Genomic DNA, 25154 nt, shown 5'->3' on the forward strand with positions numbered 1-25154 from the left:
GAACAACATTCAACCACTTCCTCAAAGGCTAATATAAAATAAAGTGATGTTACATTCAAAATGAAAAGAAGACCGCATCTAAAACTCTGTCAGTGATTTTTATTACGGCCGCAGCCGTGTTACTTTTTTTCCCCCAGAAAATGTCTGCTTCCTGTTTTCTCCCCTGTTGCCATGGTGAATCACAGTATCGGAGCTCCATTGATGATGGCTTTTTACTAGTCGTCAGGCATGAGCTCAACTCAGAGTTAACATACTCAGAGTCGACTTACCTAACTCAGATCAGCTGTTCTGGAACTGAAAACTCAGAGTTTCACTTCACAGGGTAAGTCAACTCGGAGTTCAGGGATAGACTCAGAGTTTGTTGAACCTCCTTTCTGGAATACCCCCCAGATCATCTCTGCCTAACAGCCTGTTTTGAAGGGCCACTACACTAGCAGATTTAAAGACAATACTTAGGCATATTTATTAAAATAATAAAGCTCCATGAAGCAATTTCTGGGATATTATGTTGAATCAAATCAGCAACCGTGAAGTTAAACGTTTCTGGTATTGCCAACCACTCCCTGACTTTAATGAAGTTTGGTTCAACTATGAATTTACTGTAAGATTTCTGAAAATGTGACCAAATCTGCTGCGTCAAAAATGTACATACAGCAACTTGGAACGATTAAATTAGGTGATTATTGAAAGTTGTGTCAATCAAATTAGCTTTGTAGCATGGCCTCCTACCTTCTTCTGAGTGATTCTTATTGATAACGGCTAATGACTTCAATCAATCAGATTTGTATAGAAATAAAAGAAACATGACTTACTAAAATGGTGACCCTGTGAAACCTCCCCAGTCAACAGAGCAGAGTTGATATCCAGCAACATTAAGCAGTCCATTAATGATAAGAGCTAATTAAAGATAGAGTCAACGCAGATGAAGAGATAGGTCCGTGAGGGTGTGTTAGCTTGCCGGCGTGTGTACAGTGACGTAGCACTTAGCCAGAGGGTTGAGGTGTTTGACCTGTGTTTGACCTAGTTATACCTCCTCCCTCATCCTATCCCTCTTTTGTCTCTCCTCTTCATCCTCTTCTCAATCTGTCATCCTCATCATCAGAGGCTGACAGGGAGCGGGGACAAAGTCAATGGTAAGCCTACCTCAACTCACTTCACCACAGTTTTACACAACCTGCATGATGCAAATGGGACAAATGTGACATGTCCACTTCATAGCATATTTCAGTTTGTTTACAAGTGAGTTTTCAGCCATGTCACAACAATGAACCAAAGAAGCAGCTAGCCGTGTGTGAGCTAAACAACATCAGACATTCTTACGATTCACATGTAAAATTAAATTCAGGTTGTGTGTTAGTATGCCAAGCCAAGCACATTGTTACTGTATTAAAATGTGAGACGGATAATAAATGTTATGACGACAGGCTTTTCTTTCTTTTTTTTTTTTTTTACATTTTGCACCTATATTTGCTTTAATGCTCATCTACTAGTTGCTATTATTATATAATTCTGTTATTTCAGGTCGATTAAGTGGTCTAAAACTAAATGTAGCAAAATGAAGAGGGTTAAGAAGTCAAGAGAGTGTGTGTAAGTGTGTGTGTGTGTGTGTGTGTGTGTGTGTGTGTGTGTGTGTGTGTGTCGTCCTTCACGTCATCACACATCAGCTCTTTCATTCACCTACTGCAACCGAGTGAAAGACATAGCCCTCCTTCTCTGCTACTCTAATCTTTTTCTTATTTTTTTTAAACTTTCTCTCTTCTTATTATCTCCTCTCCTCTCCTCTCCTCTCTCCTATCTATCTGTCTTGGTGAAAGGCAAGTGTGAGCATAAAGGCCTGCTGTGGTAGGTGTTTATAGAGCTCCATTGTCAGGCAGCCTTTCTCTATCTGCTCCATCTTAATAAGAGCAGTCATCATTTAGAGTCTAAGTCGCTCTCAGCCTCCTCACTTTAATTATGACGTATCGATTGTCTCGTTAAGTCTAGTTTGGCTTAATGAAATCTATTGTTACCTCTAATTCTGCCTTCCATTGTCCCGCCCTGCAGGGCTTGGTGTGTGATGTGGACCGGGTTCTCTTTGTGCCATCTCTTCTGTTTGTTTCTCTATGTTTGTGTCCTGCTTTATCTGTGTGGTCGGTGTGTGTACATATTTGCCTCAGTGCCTTAAACCTGTGTGTGTGTTTTTCTTAAAAGTCGTGTGTGTGTGTGTGTGTGTGTGGTCTTTGCATCGACGGGTCCCTGCTCTAAAAGGCGCTGCTGTCACCGTTTATCTGCTGCTTCCTGATTCCCTTCCATCGACTCTCAGCCAATCAATTCACTAAATGATGCAATTATACGCCCTCCCTCTCCCCCCCACATTTAAAGTTGAGAGGTTTATTTTGGATCAATCCAGACCACTTTGTGTGCAAATTACACAATTGCATTGCCTTCGGATTCCTTAGGCAGCCCAATTGGAGCAAGCCCTGGGTGTGAATCCCTAATGAGAGACCCTGTCCTTCAAAAAGGCTCTGTCGAACATAGGCAGAGACAATTAGAGAGGCAGCAGCAAAAAGCAGCCGTTCCTGTTTCTTTGCGGTTCTCCTCTCCTCGAGCTGCCTTTACACCATATTGGATTCACAGGCAAGTTCCATTGACCAAAATCCATCAGTTTAAATGGTGCTGTAAGGTTGATAGCTCATGTCATTTTGAGCCTCTTGTCCACTGAACAAAAGAGGCCTTAATTTGCTGTAAAGAATCCATTGCAAGGGTTCTAATCATGGATGAAAATGCATATGGGTCATTCCATGTCAGCTCAGCCAAAATCCAGAACTCTTCCCAGTTCACGTCTTTTTTTTTCTTGAAAACATAAATGTTGAAACGTTCATTTAGTACATGAGACTCTGCAAAATGCTATAGCTGTACTCTTAACTCTTGAAGTTTGGCCCTTGGAGCAAAATTTCAGCATTTTAGTAATTCTTTGTACATGTATTCTAAACCTCACCAATCGCTCATTTTTCACTGGATTGGGTTGAAATTTGTCCTGAATATCCAAGAGACCCTAAGGAAACTTGCCAACATGTGAAATAGATGTTGCTGAATGTTTAAAGTAATATATTAAATAACAGGAACTTTCTACCATAACGAAGAATCTGTCATTTAAAAAAAAAATCATATCTCCATTAGTTTTCACAAATTTTGGTTCTGTGTAGTATTAATGTAGCTCTGTTACATTTAGAAATTAATTGGTCCTACTAAAAATCATCATATATATATATATATATATATAAACACAATTCAAATATGTTATATTACTCCATCATTTATAATTTTTTTAAATTAGCTAGTTTTTAACGAATTTTCACTGGCTGTAATGTTACATTCAGTGATTTTATTTCTTCAGTAGTTATTTGTTCTGTGTTAACTTGACTTGAAGTTTGGCTGAGTTGTTGTCAGAAATTAACTCAGAGAATTTTCAAATTGTTATATATATGTCAGTATAACTGAAATTCATATTTTGTTCAGACGTACAGCACAAGATAACATCAGCTTTATGCAATGAACCAAGTAATTTTAAAGGTGACACATTACGGAAGCACATTGCATTCACTGGATAAAAAAAAAAGGAGACACCTTATCTCGTAATTACGAGATCAGGATCTCGTAATTATGAGAAAAGATCGTAATTATGAGATAGTGAAACACTGTGGTCAAGCCAGCCCACACGTTGTTTTGCGGTGCGCGATGTAGCCTTTTCAAAATAAAAGCCCGTTACACGTTCATATTTACTTTACATTTAGGTTAAAGTTTTAAAAACAAATTTTTTTTTTATTACTCGACCGTTCCACTTCAGACTGATAGTACTCAACCTCAGGATGACACCCAGAAAAATATCAGGTCAATTTCAAAATTAAAGTCCTCTGAAATTTTAAATATTTTAAATATTTTTCCTCAAATTCAGATTTACATTGAAGGGTAACTCCCTGTTTCCACAGAATAATTTCAGTTCAGAATGATAGTACCCCACCTCAGAGACTCACTCATTTAATATCAGGAAGTTCTGATGTGGAATTTCAAAATTAAAGCCTGCTGAAATTTGAAATATTTTGTGTGGAAACAGGTAGTTTCTTTTAATTTTGTAGGTCCACATCAGAACTTCCTGATATAACATGAGTGAGGCTCTGAGGTGGACCACTATCAGTCCGAACTGAAATTAGTCTGTGGAAACAGGGAGTTTCCTCCTAATATCGATCTGAATTAAGAGAGAAATATTAGAAATATTTGACATTTTAGAGGGCTTTTATTTTGAAAGGCTACATCAGATTGACGTGAGTATTTGTTACGTCCTGGGGTCGTTGTGGAAGCCTTTGAAACGAGTCTTTTCTCTCTATTAGTGTAATCACACTAATAAAACACAATATGCGCGCACCGCAAAACAACGTGTGGGCTGGCTTGACCGCAGTGTTTCACTATCTCATAATTACGAGATCTTTTCTCATAATTACGAGATCCTGATCTCGTAATTACGAGATAAGGTGTCTAATTTTTTTTTATCCAGTGAATGCAATGCGCTTCCGTAACATATTATGCTCATTTCTGCTTGTTGACATGGGTCCTTGATGTCTAAATGGAATGTTAGTAACATGCTTTGGTCGAAAAAACCGAAGGATTGAGCACAGCAGGGTTCTTTACACACCAGTTTCACAGCCCTGCTCTAAGCGGCCGGTTTGCATGCCTTTCCCTTTAATGCTAATGAGCTACTGCGTGCGCCGCCCACCTCTTCCTGCCGGGCGGAAGACATGAGGACGGCATCGCGTGACCAAGGCAACGGCTGTGTCCAAATTCAGGGGCTGCAGCCTTCAATGACCTAGACTTTGCGGTCCACGAGGGCCGGGTCCTTCGGACAGGTCTTTGAACGCCTCGTCCCCGTTGTTAAATGGGACGGTCTAGCCTTCGGAGTATTTCCTGGTTGCCTCACCAGATGTTCCCGCCCCTTACCCTTATGTCACGATTGTGAATGAAGAGATGCATTAAAGTCTGTTTTGGTTCAAATCTATCAAACGTGTACATTTATTTGTGTGTGTACAGAAATTAATGACAAAATGTGTCAAATCTAAATTGAATTATCAACATTACAAAATAAACATTAACCCATTGGTGAATAACAACTATATTTACCATAGCATTACCAGCGTCACGTATTTTAACTGAAAGTTAACATCTGGAAGTTTTATAGTCCCTTGAAGTTTAACATATCTGGCGTTGGATGTTCAAATGACTAATAACCGAGTATAAACCCATTACTTAAATTTGAATGTCATGTCTGCGCCACTTGATGTCGCCATTTTCTCTTGCTTCCTCTTCTGTTTCGGGACTGAGCAGCGGCGCGCAAAGGATCTTGGGATATAGCAGGCCGCGAAGGATAGTAGCGGTGCGTCCTCCAATAAGAGGGAAGGGCAGGCTGCATTTGTGGGCTGCGTTTGAAGGAGCCTTCGAATTTGGACAGCCTTCGCGCAGCGTTGTGACATAATTGGCCTTCAAATGCGCCCTTCGTGGGCTGCAGCCCCTGAATTTGGACACAGCCAACGAGTGATACACAGCAACTTCAATAAAGTTGAGAAAAAAAAACAACAACAAAAAAACACCGAGCAATACACAGCGCGACGCAACTTTTCTGTGTCCATGCCTGCATATAACTGATAGTAGCACAGCAGACATGTAGCAGGTAACCCCTGTCTCCAGCTCCAAAACAAAGTAGTGATTGCTTTACTGCAGATAACGTTTTGTTACTCTCAGGTCTGGTCTCTCATGTCAGCAGCTAACGCTACAGCTAACGCTACACGTAGTTAGCTGTAGCGTTAGCTGTGTGTATACCAACACACAGTAAGTCATACGACTGCCAAGTTACTCCTGGGCATCTAAAGCCTAGTTTATGCTTCTGCGTCGCGGCGACGGCGGAGCTACGTCGTCGACCCTACGCCGTCATTGAGCATTCGAAGTTCTGCGTCGAGGGAACGCGTTCAATTCACCGCCAAGCCGCGAGGGGGGGTGGGGGGGATTTATGCAGAAGCATAAATCAAGCTTAACACACTGTCCTTTAGCACAACATGCTAATTAATCAACGTAGCTCACTGGCTGTGAATAACAGACCATTTCATACCATCTCCTCTGCGTGTTCAGGGCGGAACAGGAGCTCACCGTCCACTAACAACTGAGACCATTTCATACCATCTCCTCTGCGTGTTCACGGCGGAACAGGAGCTCACCGTCCACTAACAACTGAGACCATTTCATACCGTCTCCTCTGCGTGTTCAACGTTGATAACTTCACATGTAACGTTAGTTCAGCCTCATATTTACATCGACGGTTAGCGTTAGCTCATGTGCTAAACGGCCAAAGTAACACAAAGTATACTGTTAAATAAATACTTACAGTTCCATCATCAGTGTTGTTGCCAGCGTTACACTGACCCTGGTTGCTGAAACAGTCCGGCGTGAAGTGACTGGCACAGACCATACTGTTTTGCTCACTGAAGCTGGGACGTTTCCCTGATAAATGAAATGTAGCCACTTCGCTCTGATATCCTCTTTGGTAGGGAGGCGATGTAGCGAAACATGAGGATCCGTGCATCCGACGACAGAGCAGCAGTGCTTGGCTTTCAGGTTGTACATGGTAGCGGTCAGGCTGTCGCGTACAAGCGAAGCGAGAACGAGAAAATGGCGGATCCTTGTTCAGGTAGCTGGCGTAGTGTGGGAGGAGATAGCCAGCGCGAGGGCTGGAGTATTCAAATCACCCGAACTGTTACGTAACAGTCCGGGTGAAATCCAAATGGCTTGTTTAGAGACTCAATTCCTGACTCCGGTAGTTTACAAAACATTGACTTGTCGAAAATCACTCTTAAAGTATAACTACCGGTTTTTACAACCTGGACCTTATTTCTAGCATAAAATACGATCATTTACTCACCCAGATAACTTTGGTGTCATTTGGCATCGTTCGGACGAAATTAGATCCAGTGGAGCGCCGCGACCGTTATATCCCTATAATGCGAGTGATCCAGGCACCGAAGCGCAGCCTCTATGAGCATTATCTGCCACGAAACTAGTTCATTTCACCAATAACATGTCATGTTATCTGGTTGAGTAAATGATAATATTTTATGCTAGAAATAAGGTCCAGGTTGTAAAAAACGGTAGTTATCCTTTAAGGGGTGGGGAGGCACTCCGGATATGAAAATATACATACTAAAGCAAGGAAAAAGTGAGTTTTGCATAATATGTCCCCTTTAAGCATTAACCTGCAAATAGATTGAAAGGAGTAATATAACATTTTTGATTTTTATATATATATATATATATATATATATATATATATATATATATATATATATACATATATATATACAATGAATATCAACACTTTCATATACAAAAGTAAAAAAATAAATTAAAAAAAATCTTTCTTTGGAAAATCTTCAGTCAAAAAAAACCCCAAAAGTGGGTTTTTCAGCTCTAAAGCTAAATTTGTGAAAGAATATTATTGATGGCAAACATGTCAAATTTTACAAATACATATAAACAGCAACTGATATAGGCTACTTCTTTGTTGCCCTTGGAGAAAGTCCCCAGACGCCCTCAAAAAATGGCTCAATTTTGAGAGTTCTTGCATCAGGAGAAAGTTTATAATGCTTGTAAAACTGTAGGTTACATTGTAACCGTGGTTCTCTGAGTGAAGAGACTATCTCTCCACCCAGCTACATATTCCATATGTACGGGAAATGTCCCCACCTGACAGATGTAATTTATTTATGACACACCAGATGTACTGGCACACATAGGTGAATAAGGCACAGGTGTGCGTGATCACTCTGATTTTACTTGATCGACAAGAGATTCTGAGTGATCTCGAAAATGGAGAGACAGTCTAAATACGATAGAGCGCTGTGGTTCTCTGAGTGAAGAATCTGTCTCTCCACCCAGCTACATATTCTGTATGTACGAGGACTCTGTAAGACACTTCGCAAAGAACAGATGCTGTCTCAGAATCCCAGATCCATCAGCGGTGCTCTACCCACACACAACCTGAGCTTAGGCCCATGCTACAAACAAACTATGTCCATTATGTACAAATCAGGCATGTGCAGAGGGGGGAGATAAGGATGCTTGGGCACTTGCCCCTTTGTCCCTGATGTCCAAAATGCCTTTTTGTCAAGGTGTATTTTATTGTTGTTGTTTTTTTGTAGTAGTTGTAGTTTTCAGTGTTTCCCATAAGTTAATGAGACCAATGAGACTCTGGCGGCTAATTTGTCTAACTTGCTGCGGCAAGGTCTCATATTGATCCAAAATGTTTTTCACCTCTCATTATAGCGCTGAAGATCTCCATAATTTTTCGTACTTGCTTCAGCAAAGTGTCTTTCACTCCCAAACATTCTACGCCCCCACCCCCTTCTGTAAGTGGACACACACACACACACACACATACTCCAGTACAAGGCCAGCAAATTACATCATCTCGCCCTCATATCAAAGCTGTGTCAACAACTTCAGTGAGGTGGAACTAGCTATATCTTCTGGTCATGGAAAGAAACAAGCATAATAAAGACTTCGAGGAACAACTTCTTTTGAGCACCTAGATTAACATGTAAGTGAAATATATAGTTTGGTACTTGAGAAATTTTAAATGGCACAGATGGTGCCAAAATGGCACATTTGGAGATTCTGCCTGAGTACTAAACCCTCTCTAATTTTGTTCTGATTCACTTTATTGGCAAAAAAAAAGTTGGCAGAGGTAATGTTCAGATGTTTTGCTATGGTTTGCTAGAGATTTGGAGCTGCAGCTGCATCACTCCCCAGGGATATAATACATTATAAATTGTAATTTTTTCATTTTCATTTATGCTGTGTGCCAACTTGATTTACTCAGTAACAGTAACATATATTATACTTATTCTTACACATCTGAACAAATATTTCAAGTGTTCCCTTTGTTATGATAGCTTGATTTTTCAAATAGACCTTGTAGTTGCAGAGACAGTCCATTAATTACTGTGCAGAGACACAAAGTAGAGGCTTAGTTGTTAAGGTTGAGTTGATGTGCTAGCTTGTAGTCAATTTCTCCCGAGTCTCTTTGTCTGTCTTGTTAACCACGCCAGGCAGTGGTCTTAGCCTATATCTCTCTGTCTGTGTTTTATTTACCGGCCAGTATTTTACTTCCAGCGCTGTTCTGTGACTCTGTGCCTGAAAAACGTGACACTGAAATACAACTCACTATATTTATTATGTTTGGAAAATGCCAGTGGGCATTTATGAATGAACCGCAGCTTGGAAAGATAACCCCGTTGCACGTGTACACACGTTCACATGCGCACACACAAAATGACCATCACATTTTCCAGCAGCAACCTTAACCACACAGATCACAATGATCCGGTTGTTTTGCTAGTTTCAAATGTGTTCCATAAAGTTTTTCTATCTATTCTCTTTTAATAGTAGAAAGCATTATATTTGAGAAAAATAGGCCATAAGTGTTCAACACACACAGTTTTAAAGGTATATCTTTTATTGTTTTTATGTTTATCATAATTTCTTGTTTATATCATGAAATTTGATTCAGCAGTGCAGAGATGCCTCATTGAGATGACTTGCTGCAGGCGCACACTACACAGGCTGCCACAAACTCCCCTAAGTCCTTAGCTTGACCGGGCCACCAGAAGTGCTGATGAAGAAATTGTAGCGTCCGCTGGGCTCCGGAATGGCAGGTGAATCTGGACGAGTGGCTCCACTGTAACACCTGGGACTGGACCTCCCCTGGCACGAATAGGCAATTGGGTGGACCTGTGCTGGGGTTGGAGTGACTGAGTTGGGCCTCTCGGACTATAGACTCGATCTCCCAGGTGGCGGCTCCAACAATCCGAGGGAAAGGCATGATGGGCTCGGGGTCTGCAGGAGGTGCATCAGAGGAAAAGAGGCAAGAAAGGGCATCTGGTTTACCATTTCTGGAGCCGGGACAGTAGGACAGGGTGTAATTAAATCAGCTTAGAAATGGAGACCAATGGTCCTGGCGGGGGTTGAGTCTTCTGGCCGAGCGCAGGTAAGCGAGATTTTTATGGTCTGTTCAAATGAGGAATGGCTCCAGGGTTCCCTCCAGCCAGTGTTGCCACTCCTGGAGAGCCAGAACCACGGCCAGCAACTCACAATTTCCCACATCGTAGTTTCTCTCTGCAGGGGGGAGACAACGGGAGAAAAAGGCGCAGGGGTGGAGCTTGTGTGTAGAGGTATTGCGCTGAGAGAGAATAGCCCCCACTCTGGAGTCTGAGGCATCCACCTCCACCACAAACTGACGATCCGAGTCGGGATGGTGAAGAACAGGGGCGTGGGTAAACAGCACCTTCACTCTTTTGAAGGCGGTGCCGGCACCGGGAGACCATGTGAATGGTGTGGCTGTGGAGGTGAGTTGGGTGAGAGGAGCCATGACCCGGCTGTAGTCACCGATGAATCTGCGGTAAAGGTTGGCGAATCCCAGTGCCATCGGCATGACCAGCCTCACTTGCTTGACGTGCTCGTCCAGTGTCTTGGAAAATATCTAAATATCATCCAAATAGACAAACACAAAATGGTTGAGCATATCACGTAAAATGTCATTAATGAGGGCTTGGAACACAGCAGGGGCGTTTGACAGACCAAACCAAGGCATCACCTGGTATTCAAAATGTCCCAGTGGGGTGTTGAACGCCGTCTTCCACTCATCCCCCTCTCGGATGCGGACCAGGTGGTAAGTGTTCCTGAGGTCCAGTTTAGTGAAAAACCTGGCATGACACAGGCTAGAAAGAGAAACGATCAGGGGTAGAGGGTACTTATTTTTGATGGTGATGTCATTTAGTCCACAATAGTCAATACAGGGGCGAAGGGAACCATCCTTCTCTCCCACAAAGAAAAACCCCGCCCCGAGGGGGGACGAGGAGGACCTGATTAAACCAGAAGCCTTAGAGTTATTGATGTACTCCTCCATCGACTCTCTCTCGGGGTCTGACAGATTGTATAGGCGACTGGAAGGGAGAGAGGCACTAGGGAGCAGATCAATAGCGCAGTCATATGGGCGGTGAGGTGGTAGGGACAAGGCTCGTTCCTTGCAGAACACAGTGGCTAGGTCATGGTACACAGGTGGCACAAGAGACAAATCAGGTGGTTTGGGAATGACTGAGGCAGATGACTTGACTGTTGTAGCGGCAGAGTGGAGACAGTGTGAGTGGCAGAAAGTGCTCCAGCTGGAAATGGAGGATGAACACCAGTCAATATGGGGGTTGTGTACTCGAAGCCAGGGGAGACCCAGTACGACTGGAGATGAGGGTGAAGAGAGGACATACAGTTGGAGACACTCACAATGATTTCCTGAGATTATCAGAGTGACGGGCTGGGTGCGATGAGTGATTGTGGCCAGGCGCCACCCATCAAGGGCGTTTACAGTTTTGGGAATGTCGAGAGCTTCAATGGGGATCAGAGATTGTTCAACTAGGGAGGAGTCTATGAAGCTGTCGTCAGTGACAGAGTCCACAAAAACATGAATAGGCAATGGCTCACGTGACAACTGGAGAGAGGCAGGAAGGTTGATTTGGGCAAGAGGGCTTGGAATAGATGTAGTCTGGCTCACCAACGTGCCCCCATTCACTGGCGAGCTGGTCCTTTTGGCAGAACCGCGCATGAGGCGAGGTAGATGCATAGTCTATTGTTAAATCTGGGTCGACGTTCCTCAAGGGTTAGCCAGGTCCGCCCCACCTGCATGGGTTCCTCCGAAACAGCAGGAATCCAGGTGGAATGGGGGAAGCTCTGGGGTATTGACAGAGAGTGAGGGGACTGACTGGGGGCGGAGCTAGTTGGTCTGCGGTTGGTGGAAGCTCTCTCCCGCTGTCTCTCCCTCAGCCGGTTATCTAAGTGAATTACTAACGAGATGAGCTGCTCTAGGACACTGAATGGCTGGCTCCGCCCAGCTGCTCAATGTATCTCTGCGAGCAAAACAGAAAAACAACAAACAACAAAACACCTGTCACAGAAAATGACAGAATGTGACATTGAGTTTTGGAGTTTTGGAGTGCACGGATCCTGGAGTTTAGTGACTCAGTGACTTGAGACTCGCCCTCAAAAGACTTGAGACTTGACTCAGACTTGAGATTTGGGACTCATGAACAATCTTTATTTTTTATTTTTTGGCTCATCAATATTAAGAAAATGTCTGACGAGCTGAACATCATTCCCTCATGCTTAACTTTATGCATCTGGTGCGCGCTGCCCCAGATGACAACAGCACTATGGCGACGAGCACAACTGCTGCTGCTCTCCCGTTTGTCATATGCTTTGCCTATAGGAACTACACACAAGGTGCAAACAAAAAATTCGCCAAATGCAACGTTTGCGGAATTAATATAAAGGATGCTGGATTGACCACATCAAACTTTATGTACCTGAAAACACACCCGGATAGAGTGTGTCACTTGGTAGGGCAAGGCAAGGCAAGTTTATTTGTATAGCACAATTCAGACACAAGGCAACTCAAAGTGCTTAACAGAGACATACAAATTACCAGAGGTGGGAATTGTGGAGTCATCAAGTCATCTCCATGCCATGTATTTGTTCTGCTCAGTCACTGAACCAGGTGCATTCACTAATTAGCTCACCTTCCTGGCTGAAGAGCTGTGCTGATCGGACTCAGCTGGTTTAGTGCATGAACAGAACAAATACATGGCATGGAGATGACTTGATGACTCCACAATTCCCACCTCTGCAAATTACATTAAAAGAAATTAAAAATTGCATTTAAAATATATTTAAAATACATTAAAAACACGTAGGAAGACATCAAGAGACAAAACATTAGAACAAGTTACGAAATAGGAAAGTAAGCTAAAATAGAATAGGTTTAAAAGAGACAAGACTAGAAAACAAAAGTCACAGTGCAGTTCAAAGCCTTGAAATTGCTTTAGTGAAAAGCAGTGGCAAACAGAAAGGTCTTCAGCCTTGATTTAAAAGAGGTGAGAGTTGGGGCAGACCTGCAGTTTTCTGGGAGTTTGTTACAGATATGTGGTGCATGATAACTGAATGTTGCTTCTCCATGTTTAGTTTTGACTCTAGGGACTAAAAGCAGACCTGTACCTAACGACCTCAGAGGTCTGGATGGTTCGTAACGTAGCAGCAGATCAGAAATGTAATTTGGCCCGAAACCATTCAGTGCTTTATAAACCAACAGCAGGATTTTGAAATCTATTCTTTGACAGACAGGAAGCCAGTGTAAAGATGTAAGAACAGGCGTGATGTGATATACTTTTTGGGTTCTTGTTGGAACTCCAGCAGCAGCATTCTGACTTAGCTGCAGCTGTCTGATGGATTTTTTAGAGTGCTGTACAGTAGGGTTGGGCATCGTTTGGATTTTAGCAATTCCGATTCCGATTCTCAATTTTCGATTCCTGTTCTAAACGATTCTCGATTCCGATTCTTTGAGTTGTGCAGGTCAACATGGCACAGATTTCACAGGAGAATTTTTTCATTTGAAAAAGCCTTTACACAGGCCATTTTTATTTATTCACATTGCCAGTGGGGGGGTGTACTTTGGGTTTATTGAATGGATCATATCCCTGCAAACACAAAAACAAACATTAGGTATCTTTAGTAAATTTATCTTAGCATTTAACTTTTAAACAGAGAATAAGAGCAATGTGCAATAAATACACAAACACTTTAGCACATGTCCATATGTTGTGATGTTTTTAAATGAAATGAGCACTGCGCCATCTGACAAATCTGTCAATAAAGTTAAACCTGAACTGTTACTGTAACGTTAGGTCAGGGGTAGATAACAAGTAGCTACCAGCTAAGTTAGTTAGCTTAACGTTATTCTTATTTGCTTACGGTACCTAAATGTGGGCGATTCGACATCTGAGAAGGGATGCCTTTTCACCACATAAGCCGTTACTTTTCTGTGGCACTCTTCGACTTGCTCCGCTGACAGCTTTCCCCTTGCTGCTAGAGTGAATGTGGTGTCGTCGTTTCTCTGCTGGTTGAAGAAACGTCTCTGCTGGCTGGGGTCGCTGGCTGGTTAACGTAGCAGCAGCAGAAGCAGCAGGCTCAGACTGGCTAACGTTAGCATCACTCTGCAAGCTTTCAACAACTATGAACAGATTTGACAAAGTTTTAGCAATTGGTAGTCTATAACTTTAGCTAGTCTGTTAAGAATAAGACAATCATAATTTTCATGTACCTGATTCCGTTCGCAACGAGGAGTTGTTGGCTGATGGTTGACTGTCCGAAGTGGAGGAAGCGACGTGAGCAGGCGAGCGGCGCAACGCGTTAAACACTGTACACTCTTTAATTATTATACCATGCTGCAGGCGAAGGTGTTTTGTCATGTTTGTTGTGCATCCTCCTTTGGCAGTAATAAGTTTACGGTCCATGTTCACACGAGTGATGTTCTTCTAACTAGCGGAGCACGACGGGCGGAGTAATACAAACCCCGGAAACAAACGGAGCATGCCGGGCGGAGTAATACAAACCCCGGAAACAAACTAGTTCGGGCATTTAGGAACCGAAAAAAAGAATCGAAATTCAAACATCTTCGTAACGGTTCCGGAACCGGACTTCGGTTCTCGGTGCCCAACCCTACTGTACAGACACCGTTACAGTAGTCAAGTCTGCAGAATATAAATGTATGGACAAGTTTTTCTAAATCCTACTGAGACATAAGTCCTTTTATCCTGGATATATTCTTGAGGTGATAGTAGGCTGACTTTGTAATTGTCTTAGTGTGGCTGCTGAAATTCAGATCTGAGTCCATGATTACACCAAGGTTTCTGGCTTGGTTTGTAGTTTTCAACATTACAGACTGAAGCTGAGCAGAAACTTTTTTAACTGAAAAAAACTCTGAGACATCCAATCATTGATTTGTTCAACGCATTTACTCAGCATTTTAATGGGACTGTAGTCCCCTGGGCCCAGTATTTTAAAAGTGATCTGACAGGATTATCCCGGTCGGATTGGATTAAATCTAGATCTGATCTGAAAACTGTGTATTTCAACACAGATCCAGAGAATCCTGAAGATCAGGATTCAGCTCTGGTAATCCAATCCTCCCTTGAATCCAGATAAAAGGCTGGATTTGGGTATTTCAAAACACAAGGCAGATATCTGGATCAACTTGATACCAAAATTTCAGGATCACTTGAATCCCACCTCAGAGGTGGATTTGACTTGGATTGACAAAGTCTCAGCTCCACTTCTCCTAGATATTGTTACTCAAGCTGTTCATTACACTTAATCTAGAGTGTTAAGTGTTTTACTTTTAACAAATAATTAAAGTAATTGTAAGAAATTTGAAGCATAGTAAAATATTTTTGACCACACTTTCTGAAACTGCTGTAAATAAAAGTAACAATTACAGACCTATTTCTCAAATTCTAGTTCACCAAACATTGTAACTTGCTTGTACCAAAACATGGACAACAGGAATGCAGGGTCCAAACAAAGTTTAATTCCAACAAAACAAAGACATTTCAAATAATTTGGCCACTAACTAAAAAAGGACCTAACCCATCTCAAAGGTCAGAAGTGAGCTGTTTCTCCAATAGCTTTATTTTCAATTCCGTTTTTTCTTTGCTGAACGAGCGTCAGCTTTATTTGTTCATTGGCCAGTTCAATTTGTTTGACCGCCCTCTCGGTCTCCATTTTGAGGAGCTTTTCATAGGCATCCTCATCACCAGCATGCCTCTTCTGTCTCCGTCTCTCTGGCGCTGGCTCTGGCCCACGAGCCTCATGTGGTGGATCGGGTGGAGCAATGCTGGCACTTGTTGATGGTTCACCCTCTGGAGCCTCCACAGGTGTGAGAAACACACACTCAGACGAGAGGTTGAGTGGCTTGTCAGCTGGCTCCCCAACACTGGCTGGCAAAATCCCATGGAGGGCGTGGGAACTCTCCCCTCCAAGGATGTCTAGTAAATGTATAAAAAAACATTTGTATTGCACATTTCATATAAGACATGTAGCTCATAGTGCTTCACAAAAGTGACATGAAATTAGTACATTTACCATTAATGTAACATAATATGGAATATAAGTGCACTGTAAAAAAGGAAAAGTATGAAAACTGACAAACTTAATTAGGCAACTAGATGCACAGCCTTATTGAGTTCACTCAACTTCAGGGCCCATTGGTTGTGTGCACTAACAAGTCCTGAATTTCAGTCAACTCCATAAGGCTGTGCAGCTGTTTTAAATAGCTTAAATTGGTGACAATTTAATACCTAATATTGTAGATATTGTAGATGTGTGATATGTGATATTATATCATAATTTAGAAAACAGTTAAGTCTAACCTTTGAAGGGCTTGTTCCCAGTTTGGGGGTTTTTTGCCTCTGCCTGGTCCTTGGTGGCTTTTTGTTTCAAATTCTTCCACCGAAGTTTCACCTGCTCCACCGGCCTTAGTTGGCCACTGCCAGTGGCATTTATTTGTGCTGTGATAGCAGCCCAAATCTCTCCTTTACTTTTTGCAGACACATTGGTCTGGCCAGGGGTGCTGAATGTGCCAAACAAACGTTTGTAATGTAATGGCACCCCATCCAGCAATGCATGGGTTTCAGCAGCCATAAAATTCAACCCCTTACTTTTTTGGGCCTCCATGTTGTCTGGAGGTTGGTCAACCGGTCATTCTTTTATACCATGCCAGTGAAATTACTTTCAGGTGTGAGAGTATCCCAGGTTTATTGGGAAGGGCTTAAATTGGGTTCTCTGAGCATGAATGGTTCTCTTTAGATCAGAAGGAGGAACAGACAATGACCTCAATTGTACACCGACACCAAAGGAGAAGGTATAAGCCACGACACTATGCTGAACGCCCCAACCTGCTCGAGCATTACTCCAAGGATGAGCTTTATGCATGATACAGATTTGGGCGAGATGATATTGCTTTCATCTGCAATATTCTTCGTCCTCACCTTGAACGTGCCACTCTGAGGAGCCATGCCTTGACTGTGGAGGAGCAAGTGCTTATAGCGCTACGTTTTTATCCATGTGGTTCCTTCTTTGAGGTAATTGGGGATGGACTGGTGGTGACAAAGTCAGCAGTGGGCCATGTGGTGCATTCAGTGTCATCTGCCCTTACCAATCTTCTGGGTCAATTTGTGAAATGGCCTGAAAATGAAGATGACATGGCAAGGACAAAGAGGAAGTTTTTCTCATTAGGGGGGATGCCCAATACTATTGGTGTTATTGACTGTACACGTGCATATTCAGGCACCTCATGCCAGGGAATGAGAGTATGTCAACAGAAAGGGCCGGCACAGCATTAACGTGCAGCTTGTGGGAAATGCTGACCTCGTTGTAGCCAACTGTGTTGTAAGATGGCTTGGGTCTGTACACAATGCCCATATTTTGAGAGCAAGCCACCTCTTTCAAAGGTTCCAGCAGACTGCCCCAGATGGCATCCTCCTCGGTGACAGCGGTTACCCCCTTCTACCCTAGCTGATGACCCCTTTTGCTACTGTCACCAATGACTCCCAGCAGAGGTACAACAGTGTCCATGCCATAACAAGAGGGACAATTGAGCACCTGAATGGTGTGATAAAACGCAGATTTGCTATCTCTTTACTATCTCCGTGTGGAGCCACAGAAAGCCTGTCACATCATCTGTGCCTGCATTGTGCTCCACAACATAGCACAAACAAGAAGAGTGCCACTTCAGGAGGCATTTTTTCAGTGTCACAGTTTATATCATGCTGCACATTGAAGCACTTTCCAAGCATTTTCAAGGTATATTTTCATGCTTCTGATTAAATGAAGACCAATTTGACTTCAATCAGAAGCTTAATAATGCACTTTTAAAATGTTTGGATATAGCTTGAATGTGATTTTAAAACACGCAGCAATGTATTTCAGTAAGTGTTTGTGTACACACTGATTATTTTACTTCATCAAATCAGATCCTGTTATAAATTACCATAATTATGTTAAGTGAGAGCCTTCTATATACGGGAGAGAAATTAGGATGAAAAAATGTTTCTAATTGTGTCACTGACCAAGGTATATACCATGAAAGTAATGCTAGTACAATTTTTAGCAGTTTCAAGCACTTTAATCAAACTCCAATTACTTGAAAACCTTAAATTACAAATTAAAACAATTAAAGCATTTCCAAGGATTTCCAGCACTCGCCCTGTTGTAGCTGAGCGATCCATGGCTGTGAGTGGACTCTGAAAGTAGAAGGTGTATGACTATCTTAATCCACAATCCCAAATTGTGTTTATGTACACAAAAACATGATATCATCACCAGCATTAATGTAGCATTCTGACACTGAACAAACCGTATAGTTAGTACTCATACTGTGTAGCGTTAAGTTTTCTAAGTACTGCAGCAGGTCTGTACACATGTAGCCTATTTATAAGTCTGCTGTGTTGCCAATGACGTGACGCTAATGATAGCCCGCTAGCTGCTTAACACATAAGTCAATGGCGCTGGGTAAGCTCCCGTTAGCATGGCCGCGGCTCAATTAGAGATCGCTACGGCCTGGATTTAATAAGGTGACAATTCAAATAGTTAGGCTTGCATGATATGTTGGTTGGCGTTCGTATGGTCTTAAAACCGCTACACATTAGACGACGGTAAACTTACAATTTTGACGTGAAAGTCGCGCTCTCAGCTACTCCTTTCGTGAAGTAGTCCGCCATGTTTCAGATCCCGGAGGCGGAGACTTGAGATTTGGAAAACCGTATCCGGCCAGGTCGGGATCACGGTGACCTACCCTGCCAGTGTTTTGAAATACTCAGATAAAGTCAGCAGGATCACCGTGATCCATGACTGAGAAAAGGAAGATTTCATTATCCGGATTACTCTGATCCAGATAACAAGTTTTGAAATTCTGGGCCCTGGTGATATGGTTATGTAAATGTGTGTGTCATCTGCATAACTATGGTAACATATTTTGTTGTTTTTCCATTATCTGAGCTAGAGGAAGCATGTAAATGTTGAATAGTAGAGGCCCCAGAGTGGAGTCACAAAGAAGTCTCTATCATTTAGGTAGGATTTAAACCAATTTAGTGCTGTAACAGAGAGTCCCACCCAGTTTTCCAGCCAGTCCAATAGTATATTGTGGTCGACCGTGTCAAACGCAGCACTGAGGTCCAGTAATACTAAGACTGAAATTTTGCCACTGTCTGTGTTTAAATGAATGTCATTGACAACCTTGACAAGAGCTGCCTCAGTGCTGTGATGTGGTTGAAATCCTGATTGGATAACATCAAAACAGCTGTTTATCATTAGGTTCAGCTGTTGAAAAACAAATCAATGATTTTTCAAAATTCATTACAGGCCCTGGTAGATAGATGTTCAGAGGCTACTGGCACAGGAGGGTTTGTTAGCCTGTCAACAGTAGCAAACAGGGCATGTTCATTATTATTGTTTTTGGTGATAATGTCTGAGAGGAAGGACTGCTTTGACTTTTCAGTTCTAAATTAAAAATGTAAAGTCTTTCTTTATAAACGTCAAAATGAACCTGGAGATTTGTTTTTCGCCACCTGCGCTCAGCTTTTCGACATTCCTTTTTCCTTGGCAATGTGAAAGTTAACCTAAGCACCTATGGACAGTTAGCAAACATGTTTAGCTCAGCATCAACAGCATGCAAGGGGTCAGGTCACTTTAAGTTCAGAATTTTTCTTCACTAATTTAAACACTGAAATATGTTCAGCATGAGAAGATTGTGCCATCCAGCCAATAAGTAAATTACTGATAATTGATGCTCTATCACAAGAAAGTAAACTGCAGTGTCTTTTTACATTTCAATTTGGTTTGATTGTATGTGACTTGAACCAGTGCTGCTGCACATGTTTAGTACAGTGTGCTACTTACATGTAAACCTAGAACCAATGGCAACAAAAAATCTTAGAGAAAAGCATGGTTTTGATGGGTTTCATTCCAAAACACAAACATTTCTTTCAGGAATCTGAATAGAATAGAATTACTTTATTGATCCCAGACTAGGAAATTATTTTGTCACAGCAGCCGTGGGAAGAAAGAAAAAGAAAAACACTCTGTCTGTGGCTGTAGCTCAGTGGGTAGAGCAGGTGACCAGCAGCCAGAAGGTTGCTGGTTCGAACCCCGGCTCTCCTGGGCGGAACTGAGCTACGTGCCGAAGCATCCTTGAGCAAGATGCTGAACCCCTAAACTGCTCCTGATGTGCAGTTGGCACCTTGCAAGCTGCAAGGCAGCCTCTGCCATCAGAGGGCCCTGGATGAACTGGCATCTCATCCAGGGGCGTACCCTGGCCTTCGCCCGGTGAGAGCTGGATTTGGCCCCAGTAGCCCCGCAACCCCCCAAAAGGGGGGATAAAAGCGGCAACACCCCGCGACCCCAATAGGGAAATAGCGGAAAGAAAATGAGATGAGATGAGATGAGACTCTGTACATAACATAAATAGAAAGCAAGATATATGCAATGTATATACACAGTGCAAACTATACTATAAACAATAATAATCTATATAGTACAGCGGATAACCATGAGAATTGTGCACTTTTTGAAAGAAACATGAAATTTCTACCATAGTTAGGTTATACCATGAGGTTTATTTTCAGATCTGTAGGGAAGTCAGATTTGACCTCTGAGGCCCGGGAGAGGTCAAATCCAAGATGGCCGCCAATAATATTCAAAAATGTCTCACGTTGGAACCAAACACAGTAGAAAAACACTTAAGGTGTCATTTCCTACTAACTTTTGGGTGCCCATTCTGTTTCTGATACCTTTGAAATCACCAGAATTCAAGAAAATGCCTTTAGATCAATATGGAGGTAAAATTATGCAGACATAGGGAAGTGAACGGTGCAAAAAGGTTGTTTATTTCCAAAATAATAACAGTAATGATGATTTTAATAATGATGATGACAATAATAATGCCAATAACAATAATAATTATTATTATAGTTAACTGATTTATTATTTAACTTTTTAACAACTAATTTTTTAACTGATTTATATAGCACCTTTCATAGACCCTAAGGTTGCTTTACAAAACAAAAAATCATCAAGGGACGGATAAGTGGCTAACAGACAACACCACGGTCCTTTCATGTCAAGATCACATAATGCAATGATCAAAAAAACTTAACAGTCCCCAGAACAAAAACAGAGATCTGTACATTTAAGTGCAGCTTTGACACACGAGCACCGTCCAGTGCACCCTTTCTGGCAGTTACAGCGGATCAGCTCATGGCAAGACTTTGCTGCTTCAGGGAGAGTGGTCCAGAGTGGCTGCCACCCAGTGGTTTCCTTTGTCCAGCCCCAGTGAGATGGCTCTGGCATCTCTGGATCCAGGACCAGTGACTGGTTCCAAATGTTGGCCTGAAAGCGAGTACGCTTGATGTGCTGTTTGAGGGCAGCCTGGGTTGGAGGGATGTTTTCTAAACTCCTGGACTTCTGGGAGAAAAGCTGTTTCCTGGCATCATTCACTTCCATGCTCTCACTGGTTCGGTCATACATGAGCACCACAAATCGTTCCAGCAGTAAGTCAGGTGGCATGACATCTGTATCATCAGATATGCACTCTTCATTGTACGCTTGTTGCAGGAGTGTATAGAGACTTGCAGCGGTGACCTGGTGTGCATGGCGGGTCTTGGTGACATGTTTGGCATGTATGAAGGAATTGGCTGTTCCAGAACTTGCGATGTCAGCCTGGACCAGGGCATTGGTCCAGCCACTGCCTTCTAGCCAGTCTCCCAGCAACTTCAACATGGCCATTTCGATGTGTAGACCACCAAACATGATCACAAAGTGATCTTCTCCATAAGTGTCTGGCCAGGTCCACTGTATTTGTTTAGCGAGAGCATACAGTGGTTGGTCGGCAGCAAGGACAAGAATCTGACCAGGGTTCACATGTTGAACTGCTCTTTTGATGATTTCCATAGAGTGCCGAATCATTGCTACTGAATGTGCATTGTCAAGAAAGAGAGGCAATAGTGCGTTGATTGCTGCAGGGGGGATGATGGCTTAGTGAACATCAGTGTGGTAGGCAGACCACGATATCATGCCATCAATGGTAAACGTTTCAACAGCTGTCTTGACTTTTCTGAGCCATGCATACTCATCCTCTGTGGCGGCTGTAGAAACCAGGAGGGTGGAAGGTCTCACAGGACCTTGTACAGGTGGCACACTGAATTCCTTTGTCCGGAGGGTAGCTGGTGGCACGACTGTGTAGGCTGTTGGCAGAGGTGTCACTGACTTGGTGAAGAGCCATTTTGACTAATCACTAGCACACCGCGATCAGTTCCGCTTTGTGTGTGTGACGGATGCTGCATAAGTGAGATTCCGGTGCCATGGAAGAAATCTTTGGCTGTTGCAGAACTTGGATTATGGTCTATGTTGTCCACAGCTCCTGTTGTGAACAGTCCGTGACGCAACTTTGTTGGGCACACAACATCCTCCATCCTAAATTGCTGGCAGACACCTTTGGCAATGTCTGATGTGATTTGCAGCAGCCTGTCATAGGAAACACACAATCCCAGATTGAACAGTGTGTCAATTAGGTAACTGCATGGATCTTGAAGGACAGATATAGAGGGAGTGGAGTTTCTCGGGTGTGCCTTGTATGTGCTGAGCTTGGTGAATCCGTGTTCCGTGCCTACTTCTTACTGCTCTAGAGCAGGGGTTTTTCAACCAGTGGTCCCTAGCCAGTTTTTAGACCCCTCTAGCGACTCTTTTTCAAAGAAACAACTAGCAACAAATCTAGCGACTTTTTCTGGTGTATTTGGAGACTTGTGGAGACTCTGACGTGAAAGCACGTCTCGTTCAACGAGCAGCGGGTGCTGCCGTGGGACCGTCCCAAGGCACTCACTGGCGGCCCAGTCCTCGCGCAACAGTCCCTCCCAGCTGCAGTCAGAGCAGGAGAAGTTTACCCCTCGCGTCCAGACTGCGCGTCGCGCATGCACAAAGCCACCACTGGCTGATCCCACCCTGGGTTACAGTCAGGGCTGGATGTAAATGTAAAATGTTCTTTGTCTAAAATAAATCACTGTTCATTTGTAGTTCTAAACATATTAAGGGTGTTTTTTATCTCTCCCACAATGTTATTCCTCTCTCCAACAGCGTCCATTACAATTAAATGCACATGGCCAGTTATGCAAATTAGGTGATGACGTCACTTAGCGACTTCTAGCGACTTTTAGGACAGCCAATAGCGACTTTCCTTACTGATGAGTTGGCAACAGTGGGTGGGCCGCTGTGGTATTGCAGGTGGTCTGTGAAAATGTTCTAGGGGGGTCACCTGGTGATAATTCCGTGCTGTGAAGGAATAAAATTAGCCACACATCCCATGAAATTACAACTAATAACTGAATAATACAGAGACTACAAAGAAATGAATTGAAGAATGTTTTGGGGTACATAAAAAATGAATATTTTGATGTTTTTTTACCTTGACCTTAACATAAATGCATTTTCTTGAATTCTATTGGTTACAAAGGTATCAGAAACAGAATGGGCACCCAAAAGTTAGTAGGAAATGACACCTTAAGTGTTTTTCTACTGTGTTTGGTTCCAACGTGAGGCATTTTTGAATATTATTGGCGGCCATCTTGGATTTGACCTCTCCCGGGCCTCAGAGGTCAAATCTGACTTCCCTCCAGATCTGAAATTAAACCTCATGGTATAACCTAACTTTGGTAGAAGTTTCATGTTTCTTTCAAAAAGTGCACAATTCCCCTTGATTTGAGGGCTTAACCGCTGCACTAATACAACTATACAAGAAATAAAAAATTCCTATGAATGTGCAATAACAGAACCAAAATGTACATATGGGTGTGCAATAATAGAACCACAGGTAATATAAATAGATAAATAGACAGATCTAATGTGCAGATGTAAACATGTTATAAACAGAGTAAAAACAGTAGAGAGATCAGAGATCACTCTGTCAGGCAGAGGTGAGAGAGTTATTGTATGAGGTGATGGCTTGTGGCAGGAAAGATTTCCTGTATCTGTTGTTACGACAGCAAAGCTGAAGCAGCCCTTTGGAGAAGGTGCTCTGCTGTCTGACCAGTGTGAGGTGGAGAGGGTATAAAAGGAATAACCTGGAATAAAAGTCAGTTGCTGTTTATTGTGAAACAACACAAACAATTAAATACACAAAAATGTTCTGTTCAATAAGAAAATGACTCCAATGATATTTCATCATGAGTTTTATATATTTTCACAAATGGTAGATATCTCTTTTTGAACACAATTGTTAATGTTTTAATATCCCCATTTTATGGACTTGCAATATATAACAGATAACTTGGCAACAATAGTGTTTTGCATGTAGCTACTGTAGCTGTGTATTTATATTACAAAGCAAAATACAGATATTAATTTTAAAGGTAAGCTTTCATTGTGTGTGTGTTTTTTTGCATACTATTGCATTACAATTGTCTGTTTAATATGATCATATACCAAACAACTAATCTGCTGTTAATACTCTTTGCTAATAGATAAAGGAGTGATGATAATACCGTACATGCTTTGAATTCCTTAGATTTCTATGCAGTGTTCTAAGCAGACCGGATGGCATGCAGCAGATAGATAGAATGCTCATTACAACCAAAAGAGACTTGAGACTTGACTTGGACTGACAAAAGACTTGTCTATGATATACATACATGTAAATATATGTATAATTTACTTTTTACTTGTACATTTAATATCAGATACTTACGGACTTTTAGTCAAATACTATTTGTATGGTTGACTTTTACCAAAGTAATATTGTAACATAATATCTTTACTTTTACTCAAGCATGACTTTTGGGTACTATGCAACACTGCTCAAAAGGGACTTTTATGACTGATATGTCTCTCAGTATAATATATATATATCACTCCATCTGTGCATCTTCTCCAGATAACAGAGATCTGACTGGCAGTTGTTTATCACAGGCAGGATTGTAAAATGAATCCGTAAAATGCATCTGACCACGCTCAAACTCACACACAAATTGTTGGTTGTTTTGTAGCCAATAAAAAACCAGACAAAAAAAAAGTGTTTGATCATGCTCAATGAGCAATCAGAAAGTAACATATATATTTGATTGACTTACTTCTCTTTGGCCTACCCAAGCTGACCTGTGTTGTTACTGCGGGCCTGTTAAATATGAGTCACACAGTGCATCACCAGTACAAACAGG

General features: G+C 42.2%; 1 pseudogene across 1 annotated transcript; it reads left to right on the forward strand.

Moving 5' to 3' along the window:
• The first annotated feature begins 15906 nt into the window (after positions 1-15906).
• LOC311257491 (putative nuclease HARBI1) lies at positions 15907-17734 on the forward strand (annotated as a pseudogene). The gene is made up of 2 exons: positions 15907-15944; positions 16967-17734. The product of its transcript is annotated as a putative nuclease HARBI1 (transcript).
• The last annotated feature ends 7420 nt before the right edge of the window (positions 17735-25154 follow it).

This window comes from Pagrus pagrus (assembly GCF_965226575.1).
Source record: "Pagrus pagrus genome assembly, chromosome: 5".
Taxonomy (NCBI): Eukaryota; Metazoa; Chordata; class Actinopteri; order Spariformes; family Sparidae; genus Pagrus; species Pagrus pagrus.